Here is a 15,929-nt window from a genome sequence, read left to right as displayed (position 1 = left end):
CTATTGGTCAGATTCGTACATCCTCACATCAGCTGGAAATTGAATTTGGCAGATTCAGGGGAATCCCACCTGAGAGCAGAATTTGCAAGTTATGCGGAATGGAGCCGGAGATAGAATTACACTACATATGCCATTGCACCGTATACTATGAGATACGTGGGCGTTTCCACTGCCTATTTAAAGAAGGCTTTGGACCTCTAGATAGAGTCATGCAATACCAAGATCAAAGATGCTTAGGCTTGTACCTACTGGAACTACATCGACACAGGGATAATCTAATGAGAAGACAAAGAGCACTACAGCCTCAGAGGCAGATCACAGATTTCTTTGGATCGAGAGGCAGGAGTGGAAGGAGAAGCAAGAGGCCAGCAGCCAACACAAAGGAGTACCCACATTCATACTAAAGGCACCCTCATTGACAGGGCGATTGAGCTTAGGAATTCGAGACGACCACAACCGAGATGCAGAAGTACACTTCACCGGAGGAGACTACCACAAAGAATTAGAAGCATTCTAACCAGACACCCAGAATGCTCCTCAGAAGTTTATTTAATACTTTGTATTTAGTTTTTCACATTTATTTACATCTATTTTCACACTTTTCAGACTTTTCACACTTAGTACTTTACTACTAAGGTACCCAGACATTGTAACAGATTCACCAATTTTGTATCAGTTTGGTCTCATAGGTCATTCTGGCCTTTTGAAGACGTTAATATAACATTTCATTTCTTTCATTGTGTTCAGTTCTTTCAAGTGAAGTAAAGTAACTTTGTGTGTTTGTGCAAAGTACTAAATCTGAGCTAAAATCCTTAATCCTTCCGCTGCACCTGACACCACTTTGTATAGTGAATCCTTTCAGTCACTAACCTGTCCCTATGGGAGCCTTCGTAGTGCCAACTGCACGGCAAGTAATCAGCTTGCCTATGGGCCTAATACAGCTGCCATATTGTGGATCAAAGCGGCCCCATCTGATCAATGGTCTGGTAGCTACTAGGTAACACCCAGTCAAGCTTTCTCCCTCATGCAATAAAGAAAGAAAATTCAAACTCCAGCTTCCATCACTATCATCCTAGCACCGACTAGTTGAAGGTATTACCAGTCCCCAATATGGTAGCTCTCGGGGAAACCTCCATGGTTACCTATGTTCACGGGTACAGTAGTGCACAAAGCACCATGCATGATATGACTCAAACCAACATCTTTCATCAACCTCCACACACAAGAATCCATAAGACAATGGGAAAAAAAACACTTACCATCGATTCTCTCCAGAGGCTTGAATTGCACCTCATGTCCACTTCTCCCACTAGAAGGGTCTCATACCACCATATGCTGATTGAAGTGGTCCAGTGCATTGCAATGGGCTATGGTGGCTCTATGCAAATCGTCGTGCCACATGAAAGAAAGCAGGAAGATGCTTTAATCACAATGGTCATGCTCCCCTAGGATCCATCCAAAACACACCACACAAGCCAAACACAACATGTAACCAACCATACAGCCTCGCTAGTTCAGCCCTGAGCCTAGTGCCACACCTTTAAGGATGAGGTGTGTCACAAAGTGATGACGTGGCGGACAGCAGAAACCCTAATTTCTGCCAAAAACCCTAAAATTCCTGCAAACCCTAATTTTTGCCAAAAACCCTAAATTCCGGAAATCGCGGAGGCGGATTATTAATTTTTTTTTTTTTTAAAAAAAATTTTTTTTTTTTGGAAAATGATGAGCGACGCGAATTTTGCTTTTGCTTTTTTTTTTATAAAAAAAAAAAGAAAAGACTCTCTAAGAGAGAGAGAGAACTGATGCTTTTGATTTTAAAAGCTTTTGGGGCTCTGCTTTTGGGCATCCCTTGTAACCTTTAAATTAGTGGTGAGGGCCTCACTTCTCAGAGCATCTGGACGCAGAGTCTGAGAGTGAAACCCTAACCGCTCTCTTGTACTTTGATGATTGATTAATATAAAAAGAAATACCGAAAGGGGCGCCAGTCTTTGGGGCCAATATCTCTAGGCACGGAACTCCGCCGGGTCAGTGCAAATCTATTGTGATCTGTGAATTGTTTTGAAGTGGTTATTTGGTGCTGTCGCGGTTGATTCTTGACTTGGAGTGTCCAAGTCTGTTACAGTGGTATCAGAGCATGGCCGATTTCTCTTCTACGGGAAATCCGATCCCCGAATTTTTTTCCCGCGGCACCTATGGCTTCAGGCAATGATCAGTCGACTCCCTCTGCATCTAGAGATGCGGGCTGGGATCACAACGAAGATTCAGGCAGAGAGTATGGCCTGCCTTGGCCTACTTAGGCGGAGCGGCAAGAGATAGAGCGTCGCCAGTTGATCGGCGATGCAACAAAGATGATGCTCAATTTTGCCAAGGACCCAAAGATGGCAAAGTATATGAACCAGACCTCTTTGGAAGAGGTACAGATGGAGTGGCAGAGAACCACAACACCACTCCCGAAACCCGCTCTCAAGAAACCTTCTGCCTCCAAGAAATATACGGAGAAGGAACTGGAGAACGTGGCTGATGCACGGATTGCTCAACTTTTCGACGTGCAAAAGAAAGGCAAAAAGCACGGCAAAAAGCAGAAGAAAGGCACTGACTTCCCGGGATATTTGGGTCGTCGGTTGACATTTGACAAGGCAAAGAAATTGAAGAAGCGCGTCAAGTTTGAAGACCTACCCAGTTCTTCTTCTTCTTCTTTTGACAGTTCTTCTAGCTCCTCGGATTCGAGCGAAGAAGACAGACAAGGTAAAAAGCGAAGCAAGAAGCAACGCTTTGGAAAGGGCAAGGCAAAGAAGGCTAAATCTCGCCCAGAGACTGACAGTTCTACTGAGGACTCGTCTACAGACAGCTCAGATTCCGATGACGGAAAGTTTTATGCGAACAAGAAGAATTTTTACAAAGCCAACCAGTATGACTTTCTCGAAGATAAAAGCAAGAAAGTCCGAGAGTTTAAGGAAGGTGGCCACTCGATCAAGTTTGATACTTTTCAGGATACTCAGATGCTTCGAAGGCTTTGTCTTTTATACAGCAGTTTGACATCGCTTTCGCAGGAGGACGCTATTCACAGCACTCCAAGATTCGGAGAGCTGCCTCTTACTTTACGGGGAATGATCGTACTTGGTGGTCCACGCTTCTATTAAGCAAGACTGTGCCAGTTACATGGCTGAAATTCAAGAGGCTTTTTATTTCTTCTTGGTTGACTCAAGAGTTGAGCGAGATATACGAGCTTCTTGGAACCATCTCCGGATGACCAAGAGCGATATAGTGAATTCTTATTGTGAAAGATTCTGGAGCTCTTTTCTACCCACCTCTTCATTCAAGAAGATCTCGTTCAGAGAGCAGATTGAGCGGTTTACCTTGGGTTTACCTACAGAGATCCGAGATCACTGCTTGGAACAGAAGTCAGCTTCTATTCAGGAGTTGATGAGTCATGCGAAGCGAGGCTTTGCCATTCACTCTGGCAGTCTAACCTACCCCACAGATGAGGCCATGACACAACGAGCCGAACAGACTTCTGGGAATGAAAGTAGAAAGAAAAAGAGCAACCCAGAGAAAAAGGATGCACGACCCAAGCTTACTCCTGAGGAGAGAGCTCGCTTCATCAGAGAGGGGAAGTGCTTTGGATGCGGGGAGCATGGACATATTTCCGCGAAGTGCCCTGATAAGGCACAGAAAGAACAGAATGATAAAGACGACGACAGGTCTGAGAGTTTGAGAGCAGCTGAGGAATGTGGCAGAAAAGGCAGATAGAAAAGTAGAACTAGTACCACATGGCGTGGGACTTGCACCGAATCAAATGAATGAAAGTACAAACTTTGCCGTTTTTTTTTGGGGCAAAGTGAAGGATCAGGAAGCTCTTTTGAAGGAGCCAAGGCCAACTTCTTTTCACTTGGAATTGGCGGCTCGATTTGGAACTACGCCCGACAGACTGACGCCACAGGCGGAGATAGTTCGACTGTTACCCGGATGGGATGTTGCCATTACACCGAGCATTGGCAAACTTCGTTTGCAATGACAGGGGTGTTCAGGGCACGTGAGTGACGTTCTACTCGGGATCCCTTGGTACCACAAGAACTACGCCATGGTTGACTACCGGGCCGAGAAAGCGACTTTGATAAATGAAGGGCTTAGAGATTGTACTTGATGAACTTCAGTTTTCTTACTCATTCTTTTGGGAGAACTGAACGATGGATAAAGGTTGAATATGTTTTGACCTGAAGAAAAGAACGCCAAGATTTTTTTTTCTCCACGCTCATGCCGATTGCTTTTGAGAGGGCCTGAAGATCATACCATTGATCTGATATCTGGAAGCACGCCACCGAATCGGCCACCTTATCGTGTGAGCCAAGTACAGAATGAAAAGATTATGAACTCAGTGAAAGACCTCTTGGAAAAGGGTCTTGTCCAGCTTAGTACTTCACCGTATTGCTCTCCAGTGTTGTTGGTTTTGAAGAAAGACGGATCTTGGAGAATGTGCATCGATTATAGCACTCTCAACGAAATCACCATCAAGAACAGATTTCCGATTCCTAGGATCGATGATATACTCGACAGGTTACAGGGATCCTCGTGCTTTAGCAGGATTGACTTGAAGAGTGGATATCATCAGATCAAGATAGCACCAGGAGATGTCTACAAGACAGCTTTTCGGACGACTTTTGGGTTATTTGAGTTTTTGGTGATGCCTTTTGGCTTAACCAATGCTCCTGCGACATTTAACCGGATGATGAACAAGATTTTTCGAGAGTACAGGCTATTTGTTGGCACTTTCTTTGACGACATCATTGTTTACTCCAAGAATGAGGCAGAACACAGAGATCATCTGCTTCAAGTCTTTCAGGCATTACGAGATCACACATTAGTGATTAATGCTAAGAAAAGTGAAATTTTCCTACTAGAGATACACTTTTTGGGACACATTGTGTCAGCAGCAGGAGTGCGAATGGACCCGGCCAAGATAGAGACTATCCGTGATTGGCCCGATTTGAGGAATGTCCATGAAGTTAGAAGCTTCTTGGGACTGTGTTCGTACTACAGGCGGTTCATACGAAAGTTTGCAGAGGTTGCTTCCCCTTTGCATACCTTGACACAGAAAGGAGTACCTTTTTCGTAGGGACCCAGAGAGGTGACTGCCTTTCAGACATTGAAAGAGAAATTCACTACAGGACCAGATTTGACTTTGCCGGACTTGCAGAAGTCATTTGAAGTATTTTGTCATGCTTGTCGTCGTAGTCTGGGTGCGGTCTTGATGCAAGAAGGCCATGTCATAGCTTACGAGAGCCGTTTGTTCTCTAGGCCGGAGATGACAGCACAGATCTATGGGAAAGAGCTTTTGGCGGTTATCCATGCTCTTACTCAGTGGCGGCATTACCTACTCGGAGCGGATTTTACTCTCTTTACAGACCATTAGAGTTTGCGCTACTTCTTGTCACAGAAGCAGCTTTCGGAAAAGCAGATGCGGTGGGTGAACATCTTGTCACAGTTCCACTTCCAGATTGTCCATGTGCAGGGACAGAAGAATGTGGTGGCAGATGCTTTGTCTCGGAAACCGTTGGTTCTGGCTATTTCCGCGATACATCATAGGAGCTTCGAGGATATGGTCGATTAGTGTGCCACAGATACAGATTTTGCAGATATTTTCACACGGATACGGGATGGGGAGACAGTAGCTGGATACTCCCTTCGGGAAGGCTACTTGATGAAAAAGACTATGTTGTGCGTTACACAGCCGTTGAGGGAAAAGGTTATGACTGATTGCCACTGTCCACCTTTTACGGGTCACCGCGGCATTGCTACCACCATGAAAAGGGTAGAGAGAGATTTCTTTTGGCGGAGACTGAAGAAGGATGTGGAAGAATTTGTGCGCAGTTGCTTGGTATGCTAGAAGGTCAAGTTTGACAGGCATAAGGCACAAGGATTGTTACAGCCTTTACCCATACCCACCCACCCCTGGGAAAATATTGAAATGGATTTCATTTTTTATCTCCCAAGAACATAGAATGATCACGATGATTTTCCGATTACATGGCACGTCTGAGACGATTCTCTCCGACAGAGACCCCAGATTTATGAGTTTGTTTTGGAAGGCAATTTGGGAGAACATTGGCACGCGGTTGCAGTTCTCGTCATCGTTCCACTTGCAGATTGACAGGCAATTTGAGATTGCCAATTAAGTGATTTTAGATTTATTGAAGTCTTGTATCTCGGATCAGAAGACTCAATGGGAAAAGAACTTACCTTTGGTGGAATTTGCCTACAATAACACGATACACTCTTCGACGGGGAAGACGCCATGAGAGATTGTTGAAACTGCTGCGAAGGTTCCATCCTTCCTGAGCACGAAAGATTAGAAATTTGAAGCGGATGAATATTCGCGAGATTTGGATACGGCTTTTGCCAAGGTTCGCGAGACTTTGCAGGAGTCTCAAGAACGACAGAAAAAGGCAGCGGATCGCCATCGTCGCGACTGGAAACCGAAGGAGGATGATTGGGTGCTCTTACTTTTGAGAAGGCACGCCTAAGAAAGAAAAAGGGAAAGGAGAGGCTTTTTCCAAAGCTTAGTATGTGATACTACGGACCTTTCCAGATTACTGACAAGATAAATGATGTCTCCTTCCGATTGAAACTGCCAGATACTTGGAGGATTCACAATGCATTGCATGTGAGTCTCTTGAACCCTGTTAAGGGTGATGTGCCTGATGATGGGGAGCCTGATGAGCAACCCAAAGTGGAAGAAAACGAGGAGATCCTTGTTCCTGAACAGATTTTGGCACATAATGATACGAAGAAAGGTAAAGTCCGAAGGCGGTTCTTGGTTAAGTTCAAGAACTTTCCTGCATTTGATGCGAAGTGGATGGAGGAGGAGGACCTAGCAGATACTCCTCGGATTGTGAAACTTTACCTCGATGTTTTGGTTTAGCATAGTCTACTCCAAACGGAACCCAGAATTCAGCTTGGCCGGAGATCTGGTGCAGTGGGATGCACAAGAGGGGAGTCACTCCACTCCTTTGTCAACAGATGCCTCGATTTTGATACTAAAGTCACTGATGTCTCTTTGAGCTTCAGGGATACTGAGAGCTGACAGTATTCTGCTGGATGACTTTATGAAATGGAATTCCTGATTATGATACTGATTTGTTCTTGACTTCTTGTGAGTGCAGGAACTGATAGACGAAATGACTGCAGCATTTTGGTCTACTTGATCTCGAATAGACATGGTTGCAATAGGGGTTAGTCAATCGGACATCGATAAGGTCCCGATTGGACCTAGATGTGATTGCTAGCTACATTGCCGATAAATCATGGTCTAAGATCCGAATGAATGTTGATGTCATGTGATGTCCTGTGATGTCTGGTGATGTCCTGTGATGTTGTGTGATGTGACTGTCGATTTTGTACATGTGCTAGATGTGCGTTCCTAGTACGTAGGTACTAACAGTCAGTGTCTGCTAAGACGGTTTATGGCTTTTGTCGGTTTTGCAGTCGTAATCGCGGTCGATTACAATGCTTTCAAGAGGGGGGTATGTCACAAAGTGATGACGTGGCGGACAGCAGAAACCCTAATTTCTGCCAGAAACCCTAAAATTCCTGCAAACCCTAATTTTTGCCAAAAACCCTAAATTCCAGAAATCGCGGAGGCGGATTATTAATTTTAAAAAAATTTATTTTTTTTTTTTTTGGAAAATGATGAGCGACGCGAATTTTGCTTTTGCTTTTTTTTTATAAAAAAAAAGAAAAGACTCTCTAAGAGAGAGAGAGAACTGATGCTTTTGATTTTAAAAGCTTTTGGGGCTCTGCTTTTGGGCATCCCTTGTAACCTTTAAATTAGTGGTGAGGGCCTCACTTCTCAGAGGATCTGGACGCAGAGTCTGAGAGTGAAACCCTAACCGCTCTCTTGTACTTTGATGATTGATTAATATAAAAAGAAATACCGAAAGGGGCGCCAGTCTTTGGGGCCAATATCTCTAGGCACGGAACTCCGCCGGGCCAGTGCAAATCTATTGTGATCTGTGAATTGTTTTGAAGTGGTTATTTGGTGCTGTCGCGGTTGATTCTTGACTTGGAGTGTCCAAGTCTGTTACAAGGTGTTCCATACCACCAGCCCACACCCCTTGGATGTCTAGGATAGCACTCCCATGGGTCTGTAGTCCGAGGGTGGTGATCACAAAAATGGCTCACAAAACAGCCCAAGAAGCTATTTATACCTCTCCTTAACCTCAAGCTGGGCAAACACAGCTCAGACGGTGTGCACCTATCCTAATGTCTTAAGGGACATAACAAAATAGGCACTCCACTTGGCACTACCCCAGGGAGCCCCATGCAGAGTCCCACTGGGTCCAAAGAGAATGTACCAGCTCTGCCTGGAACGAAGTTGTGTGCGCCAATTGTGGGGAAAGGCTGATGGTTAGACATGCAGACGCATAGAGCCTTCCAAAGGCACCACAAGGTAATGTTGCCAGTTGGAGATAGTCCAAAAAATAGACTCCCAGACTGTAGGAAGGTAACACATCCAAAGCCCCACAAAAGCACCCTGTAATGAAGAGCATGAACAAATATCCTCCTCTCAAAAATAGGAACAGGACCCGAAAACTGCACAAGCCACCAAACTGCAAAGTGGATCACAAGTGTTTAGACTGCACGTCATACCATGTGAGACATTAAACAACCCCACAAATTGAGGCACAAGAACCCTGGCACATGCCAATGGCAGCGCAAACAGGTCGCATCATGATCAACGTGTGAAGATAAAGTGTCCCCAAGCAACCCAGTATGAGCTACAAAGCACATGAAGATATTTATAAAGTAAGAAATGAGACAACGGTCTGGACTCGCTAATGACTGATCCTGGTGGATTTCTCATGGATGAAGGCACGGCAGAGGAGGTGAAAATTCTATCAACATCAATGTTTTAACTGCAGCAATTCCTATCTCTTTCTCCATGCAACTCCTGGGCTCTACTTCTTTTTTGATATCTAAAAAGATTATCATTGGCTTGAACAGAATTACATCAGACTAATTCAATTAGAATTTAGTCCTGCTATCAAGAAGGGGTCTCACTGATCAGCCACTGTATAACCTCAGTCTTCGACAGTATCTGGAATAAAGGTGCCTCTGCGAAGGGCTACCTTGCTAATTGACCGGGGTGCACATTTCCTAAACAGGTACCCGTAAATGCTAAGAGCTTGACTCAAATTTTTCTTGCACTCCACTGAATGCTGCAAACTATTGTGACTGCATACCCTTGTGCCTTAAGGCATGTCAAATGTGCCAATTTGAACAATAAAAATGTGAATATGATATAAACACTTCACTCAATTGAAGTAAAACTTGATATAAAATTGATGCTCACACTTACCATGCTAGATGCTGCCCCACCTCCCATTCCAATTCTGTAAGCTGGTCCTCCAATCTGTTAATAAAACGCACCAGATACTCTGTTACTTTCCTCAAATGGCTTTTGAGCTGTAAAAGCTCCTAGCATTAAAGGAAGAAACCGAAACCTCAAGGGGCAAACTTAACAACAAGCATACTTCGTTCAGGTTCCCCTTTCTGGACATGCTCATGATCAATCTGAAAGAGGCCAAACAGAAACAAGAATTCACTGCCCTACTCTTTTGCCAGGCTACTGGAGCACAACAAGAACTTTGATGTTAGACCTGCCCAATACCACCACTAAACATGATAGGCTTAAGCCACTCTCGCCGCTCTGCATCCGGTAGTTTCATTCCAAAGGTTTGAGTAAAGCCCTGAAAATAATTTGTTAATTTGTGCCGTCTAAAGAAGACACACCTACACAGGCTCCATTGTGTTGGGATGTGTTAAAGAGTGAAAACCTGGATCAAGGGTTCTCCGAACTTGTTGCCATAATCAGATGCACCATCACTAGCATCAATCAAAATCTGCATAAAAAATTAGCTCTTAGAGCATTGAAATAGCCTTCTACTAAATTCCACAAAAGAGCATTGAAATTTAAAACTGACTAAACCAGGCAGAAAAGGCAACTGTGCGCCTTCGAAGGTGGGAAGGCTGTAAAAATTTTAGTTAGATATCCGAGAAAGCAACAGTCTTGTTGCGGCTGACTGAACAACAATGGCCAATAAGTGAAAAGTTTAAGATCTCAGAACTAGGTACAAGGTGAAGAGACAGAATAAACACTGCCTTCTCTTCAAAAACAGCTAGTTCCTCTCGAGAAGGAAAATTTTAAAAGGAAGAATCAAACATGTCTGTAAAGAGTCAAAGCTATAATTATAGATTAAGGGATTGAAATAACAAAAGTGAACATCCAAAAGCCACTAACCATTAGGCACAGCTTAACCATCATGCACAAAGCACAGCTTCTGCAGGTGCAATTGTAGAAAGTGAAAGATGCAGATGCTACCATAATCTTTATTTAACCCATAAAAAGAAAGATCTTTACCATGAAGCGTAAGGCACAGCTTCTAAAAATGAAAAACGCACATACCACCATAATATGCTTTTTGACCCATAAAAGAAGAGTCTCTTCTGTCTCCATGACAGGGTATCAAATTTTTTGCCTTCAGCTCAGAGCTCAGCTTACAACAATATTCAAATGGGAAAACCTAAAACATTGTTTGTACCTGAAGCGGGGAAGCTAAATTGTTGGGATAAACGAAGGTTGAGTCTTACCAAGGAGCTATACCACCATCAAGCTGTAAGTCGGATGAAAAATCGTTGGTAAATTTACTCATACTCCAGGTGATTATGACACTTCAGCACTCAATACATGGATAATGCTACAGTGCATGAATGAAAAAACACTCACTTGAAGATTTCCAACACAATAACCAGCAGAGAACCTGTACCCGTTGCATGAGTATCTCTTATGCGGCCGCCTGCACCTGTTTCTGCTCCAGGAAAAGGTGCAACCTGTGGATCCAACCAGACACAAAGTTATTAGAAATAATGTGAAACAGATATAAATAATAATGTGCGGATAGTAAGCGACTTACAGCACATGGAAAATTGTGGGTCAAAGTCACGAGAGAATGTTAGAAGGGCAGAGGGGGAACCAGGATTCTTTGGACGAAGAACATCAACAAGAAAACCTCTTATAGCACTGAAAAAAATGGCAGTACAAAAACAAACATTATATATATGGGCACAAGAAAGAAATTTGTGAAGTGATTCAAGTGTTCATGCAACATAATTTAGCTTCAAAGAACAACGCTGGCTGCAATACCTTGAATTGTCGTTAAAACCAATAACAGAGCTGTTCGGATTTGCTTTGAGAGTATCCTTCACAAGATCCATTAATGAACTGGCTACAATTTTCCCATCAATCACCAATTCACCCTGACAAAAACAATGGAAAAAGACTGGAAAATTTAAGTATTATGCAGCATTTATAGCTTGAAAATATTCCAAAGAAAAAGCCTTTGAACTTCTACCTTGAAAAACCAATGTCTTCTGTGTTCACTGTTAGACTGCGCAATATCAAAGAGCTCCACATTTGTCGGATTGCGTTTTATGTCATTTTGAAAAAGATTGGTGTAGTAGTACTGCATTAAAAGATGACTCAAGCAATCATTAGGTAACTAACACAATAACAGAATGTTTGAAAGATCAAACCTTGCAAGAAGCTTTACACTTAGATCTCTTGCCCCAAAACTGTAAACGGCTAACCATGTAGAGGACAATAATGTGTATTGCAGCAAGAGGAAATTTAAAAATGTACCCAAATAGCATTCCTTTGTATGCACCTTTCTCATTAACATCTCTTTGAAGTTGAAGTAGGGTGAAGCACAAAGACAATGGAGACACTAGCAAAAACTGGACTTAAAGCTAAACTCCACATTTAGTGGCTCATATGCCAGTACAAGAATGTAATGCACATCAACTGCCACTCAAGCTTTTTTGCCATTGTAGTCAGAATTGAAGAGTGATATTGTTAGAAAGTGTGTCATCACCCCTCCCAACGATCTTTCCACTCTCATAAAACCACAGAAGGGACGTCATGGCCTCTTCCTCTTCAGGAAATCCTTCATGGAGATGTTGGAACGAAGGAGAGACTACTCGTATGACTTGCCAGTTGTAGCCGACAGCTTCAGAGTCATACAAGAAATTGACTTGTATCAGCTATTCTTGAGTAGAGACTCAAGAGAGCATGGCGATTCTTTCATGAGCACTCTCCTCCCCCATTGATTACTTGTCCTGATGTGTGGGGCCAGTATGCCTCATCGTTATATACGGTTCCTGGACAGGACCCCTTCTAGATCCTACAGAGCCATGCCCACCTACCAGCACCTTCTTTACCACTGAGATGGTAAAGAGAGCCATTGACAAGATGAGGACCAACAAGGCATATGATCATGATGGTCTAGTAGCAAAGCACTTTACACATGCTAGAGATAAGCTAGTAGAGGTTCTTGCAGTGTTGTTCAATCATGCCATGTATGAGGGGTTACCTAAGACTTAGAGGTTGTCTACTATTGTGCCTATCTTCAAAGCAGGTGATCCTACAGAGCCTGGGAATTACCGCACTATTATTGTTGGTGGGCTGTCACAGGACGGGCACCACATGCCAATAGAAAAGAACAGACTGAACAGGCTTTTAGCCCTTCAATAACAAGTGAATTGAAAGAGAGAGAGAGAGAGAGACGACACGCGACACGGAGTGGCGAAATTCCACCCCAGAGAGTATTGGCCCCAAACCTTGGCGCCCCTTTCGGTATTTCTCTATATTGCATCAATACACTACAAGCCGTTACTCCAGACTCCGCATCTTCTCAAGGAAGCATGCCAGAGAATGAGCCCATGGCCTCATATTTAAAGGCCCTACGCCCAAAAGCAACTTACATGAAAAGCCTTCAAACTCAAAAAAGCCTCTGGTCCAAAAGCGATGCCCAAAAGCTGTCAGCATGATTTACGAAAATCCGTATAACTACCACGTCAGCAACGCAAATCGTGAAAATCCGTACAGACTACCACGTCAGCATGTCAACGCCTCCAGATCGGAACTCTTGATATTCCGGCGTAGTAAAATTAGCCATCATACCCAGACCGCACCAATCTTCCACAGGTATCTTGATGCATTAAAATTACATACCCAAGCAATCTTATCCAATTAGGAATATTCAGTGGTTGGCACATCACAATGCAACACAAATGCTCACATATGCATGTTACAAGACATAGAAATATAACGTTGCCGATGAACACTCCTCCTGCATAACCTAACAAGGTCCGGGCCGGGAGATATTCAACGACTCCCTCATCATTCCTCCCGCATAACCTAAAAAGGTCCGGGCCGGGAGATATAGAGGCCTTTTACAACCAAACGTCCCCCAGACCGCAGCCTGCGTCGTTTGGAGGTGCTGAGAGTAACCACTGCTCACACTTCTTAATACTCCTCCCATAAATACCACAAGGGTTCGGGCCATGAGTAACAACAACAATACTCCCCCCATAAATAACCACAAGGGTCCGGGCCATGAGTAACAACAACAATATTCCCCCCGTAAATAACCACAAGGGTCTGGGCCATGCGTAAAAACAACATTTTTCAATCATTCAATACTCCCCCCGCAAATAGCCACAAGGGTCCGGACCATGATTATGAACAAGCATTCTCAGACATCATTTCTCACTACTCCACTCGGGAGTAAAATCACCAATCATTGAAACCAGTATTAAAACCAAAGTCAACCAATTCAAATCGGCACCAAGACAGGTTCAAAACAGATACCATCCATTTCAAACAAATTCCAAACAGGATCATCAAACAAGTTCTCAAACAGTACTCAAACTTAAAAGCAATCTCGACATCAACCGAGCTCGAAAAGTCGACTGACTTTCCATCCTAAAACCTGCATCAAAAAATAGGGTAAGGTTCCTTCTATGAGGTCGTAGACGACCACAACATGGTCCATAAGCACTTGAATAGTCGAAACAAGCCTCGACAGACAGCGTTCCTATGGCGGTGATGGTAGCCGCAAGATATACCAATCACACTGGACCTCCAAGGTTATCAGCTTGAGAAGAGACACATGGTGAGATATGTTCAAAAATTTCAAGTTGTAATCTGCTAGGGTTTCCGTGGCAAGCATTTCAGGATACCCCACTCTGCCAGAAACCATATAACTTCGGGCAAATTTTTTCTTGAAAGCTTGCCAAGTCCTTGGAGTGTGCGGCTTGGTAGCTATAGACATCAACATCTGCATGACACTGCTTTTGAGAAAAACAGTGACTCGAATCAAATCTTGGATCCTTCTCTTCCAAGTGATCTTCTCGGCTTGTGCCCTGTAAGACACGAGCGATGAAGACGGGAGCACGCCTGATGCGCGATGAAGTAAGGGTGGGAGTGCCTAGTAAGTCCGACGTCGGGACCCAAAGATACTTCAAATAAAATTCTAGTAGTCTCTAGTTTGCTCTGTCTGCTCTTTTGTAGGACCGGTATGCTTTCAGAAAAGCACACGCCTGATGCTCTGATATCACTGTCACAAGACGAGCACCACGTGCCAATAGGAAAGAACAGACTGAACAGAGTTTTAGCACTTCAATAACAACTAAACTGAAAGAGAGAGAGAGAGACGACACGCGACACGAAGTGGCAGAATTCCACCCCAAAGAGTATTGGCCCCAAACCTTGACGCCCCTTTCGGTATTTCTTTATATTGCATCAACACACTACAAGTCGGTACTCCAAACCCTGCATCTTCTCTAGGAATCATGCCAGAGAATGAGCCCACGGCCTCATATCTCAAGGCCCTAGGCCCAAAAGCAGTTTACATGAAAAGCCTTAAAACTCAAAAGCCTCTGGTCCAAAAACAATGCCCAAAAGCTGCCAGCGTGATTTACGAAAATCCGTACAACTACCATGTCAGCAGCGCAAATCATGGAAATCCGTACAAGCTACCACGTCAGCATGTCAGCGCAATTTCCGGAGTATCCGTACTGCTACCACGTCATCAGTTGCGCAAGTCTTTGTGTGGGTCCTACTTTATTTTAATGTCTTTCTTTTAATCCCTTTATCTTCTTTGGCATCCCTAGCTAGAAAGTAGTATTTAAAGATTGCCAAGAGCTGTTTGTTTCTTTCTCCGGGTGATCCGTACTGAGCATTTCCTCACATGCCTAAATGGTGGCCTCCTTTGAAATCTGAGAGAAGGTTCGGGTAGCAGGCTTCACAGATGGAAGGTGGTCATACCCATAGCATGGCCTAACCTTGTAGCGGTGAGTTTATGACCCCTGACCTTGGGAAAGTTCTTCAGAAGATCATGAATTATCTCTATAGGAACAGTGGTTGGGAGATCTTTGGCTAGTGCTGTGAGACCCATAGTCTGTAGCTGGTCCTTGGAGAGGATTTGGCTGAGAGATGGTCGAGGCAGCTGTAGATAAACAGCCAAGGAGAATGGTGTGCGACTTTTAGATGTAGCCGGTCTACTGATCTCCTGATGGATGATTTTCTGATTGTGTTTCTTTTACTTGTTGTTTTCATGTTCGTTTCTTTTGACGCATCCGATTCAGAGGCAACTTCTGAATCCGACTCCGAAGTTGGGATGCTTTGTAACTTTCATCGTTGGCATGACTGGAAGCGAAGTCATCCACATCCTGGCCACTAGTTTCTGAGTCTTCCTCCTCTTCAACAGAACTCAGTTGCTGAGGTGGTGGCTTCTTGATTGCTTTTCTGGAAGGTTTGCTCCTTGTGAGGGGGACAGTTGGGTAGGGGGAAAAAGGGCGAGTTGGATTGGGAGGGGAACCAATTTGGATAGGCCAAATTGGGAGAGAGGGAGAGGGATGCGAATTGGGGTAGAGGGTGGAATGAATTAGGTAAGAGGGGGAGGGGCGACGAATTTGAAGAGGGGAGAGAGGCAAATTTGGAGAAAGGGAAGGGGATGAATTGGGGAATAGGGGGAAGGGACGAATTGGGCAGAGTAAAAAAAACGAGTTTGGGAGAGGGGGACGAACTGGGG

At 44.0% G+C, this 15,929-nt stretch overlaps 1 pseudogene across 1 annotated transcript in view; it reads right to left on the bottom strand.

Moving 5' to 3' along the window:
* LOC147427215 (putative phosphoribosylformylglycinamidine synthase, chloroplastic/mitochondrial) overlaps positions 1 to 11,535 on the bottom strand; it is a 44,961-nt pseudogene extending 33,426 nt beyond the window's left edge. Inside the window, exons 1-9 of the transcript XR_015186118.1 lie at positions 11,409 to 11,535; positions 11,201 to 11,313; positions 10,971 to 11,077; positions 10,784 to 10,887; positions 10,599 to 10,670; positions 9,834 to 9,899; positions 9,657 to 9,746; positions 9,511 to 9,570; positions 9,356 to 9,409 (exon numbers count right to left, since the gene is read on the bottom strand). The product of XR_015186118.1 is annotated as a putative phosphoribosylformylglycinamidine synthase, chloroplastic/mitochondrial (transcript). The remainder of the gene's footprint in view (positions 1 to 9,355; positions 9,410 to 9,510; positions 9,571 to 9,656; positions 9,747 to 9,833; positions 9,900 to 10,598; positions 10,671 to 10,783; positions 10,888 to 10,970; positions 11,078 to 11,200; positions 11,314 to 11,408) is intronic.
* Positions 11,536 to 15,929: the final 4,394 nt, after the last annotated feature.

This window comes from Adiantum capillus-veneris, chromosome 24, assembly GCF_014529385.1.
Source record: "Adiantum capillus-veneris isolate H3 chromosome 24, ASM1452938v2, whole genome shotgun sequence".
In the NCBI taxonomy this organism is placed as follows: Eukaryota; Viridiplantae; Streptophyta; class Polypodiopsida; order Polypodiales; family Pteridaceae; genus Adiantum; species Adiantum capillus-veneris.
Note: the sequence above shows the minus strand (reverse complement) of the source record. Positions and strands in the feature narration are given on the sequence as shown.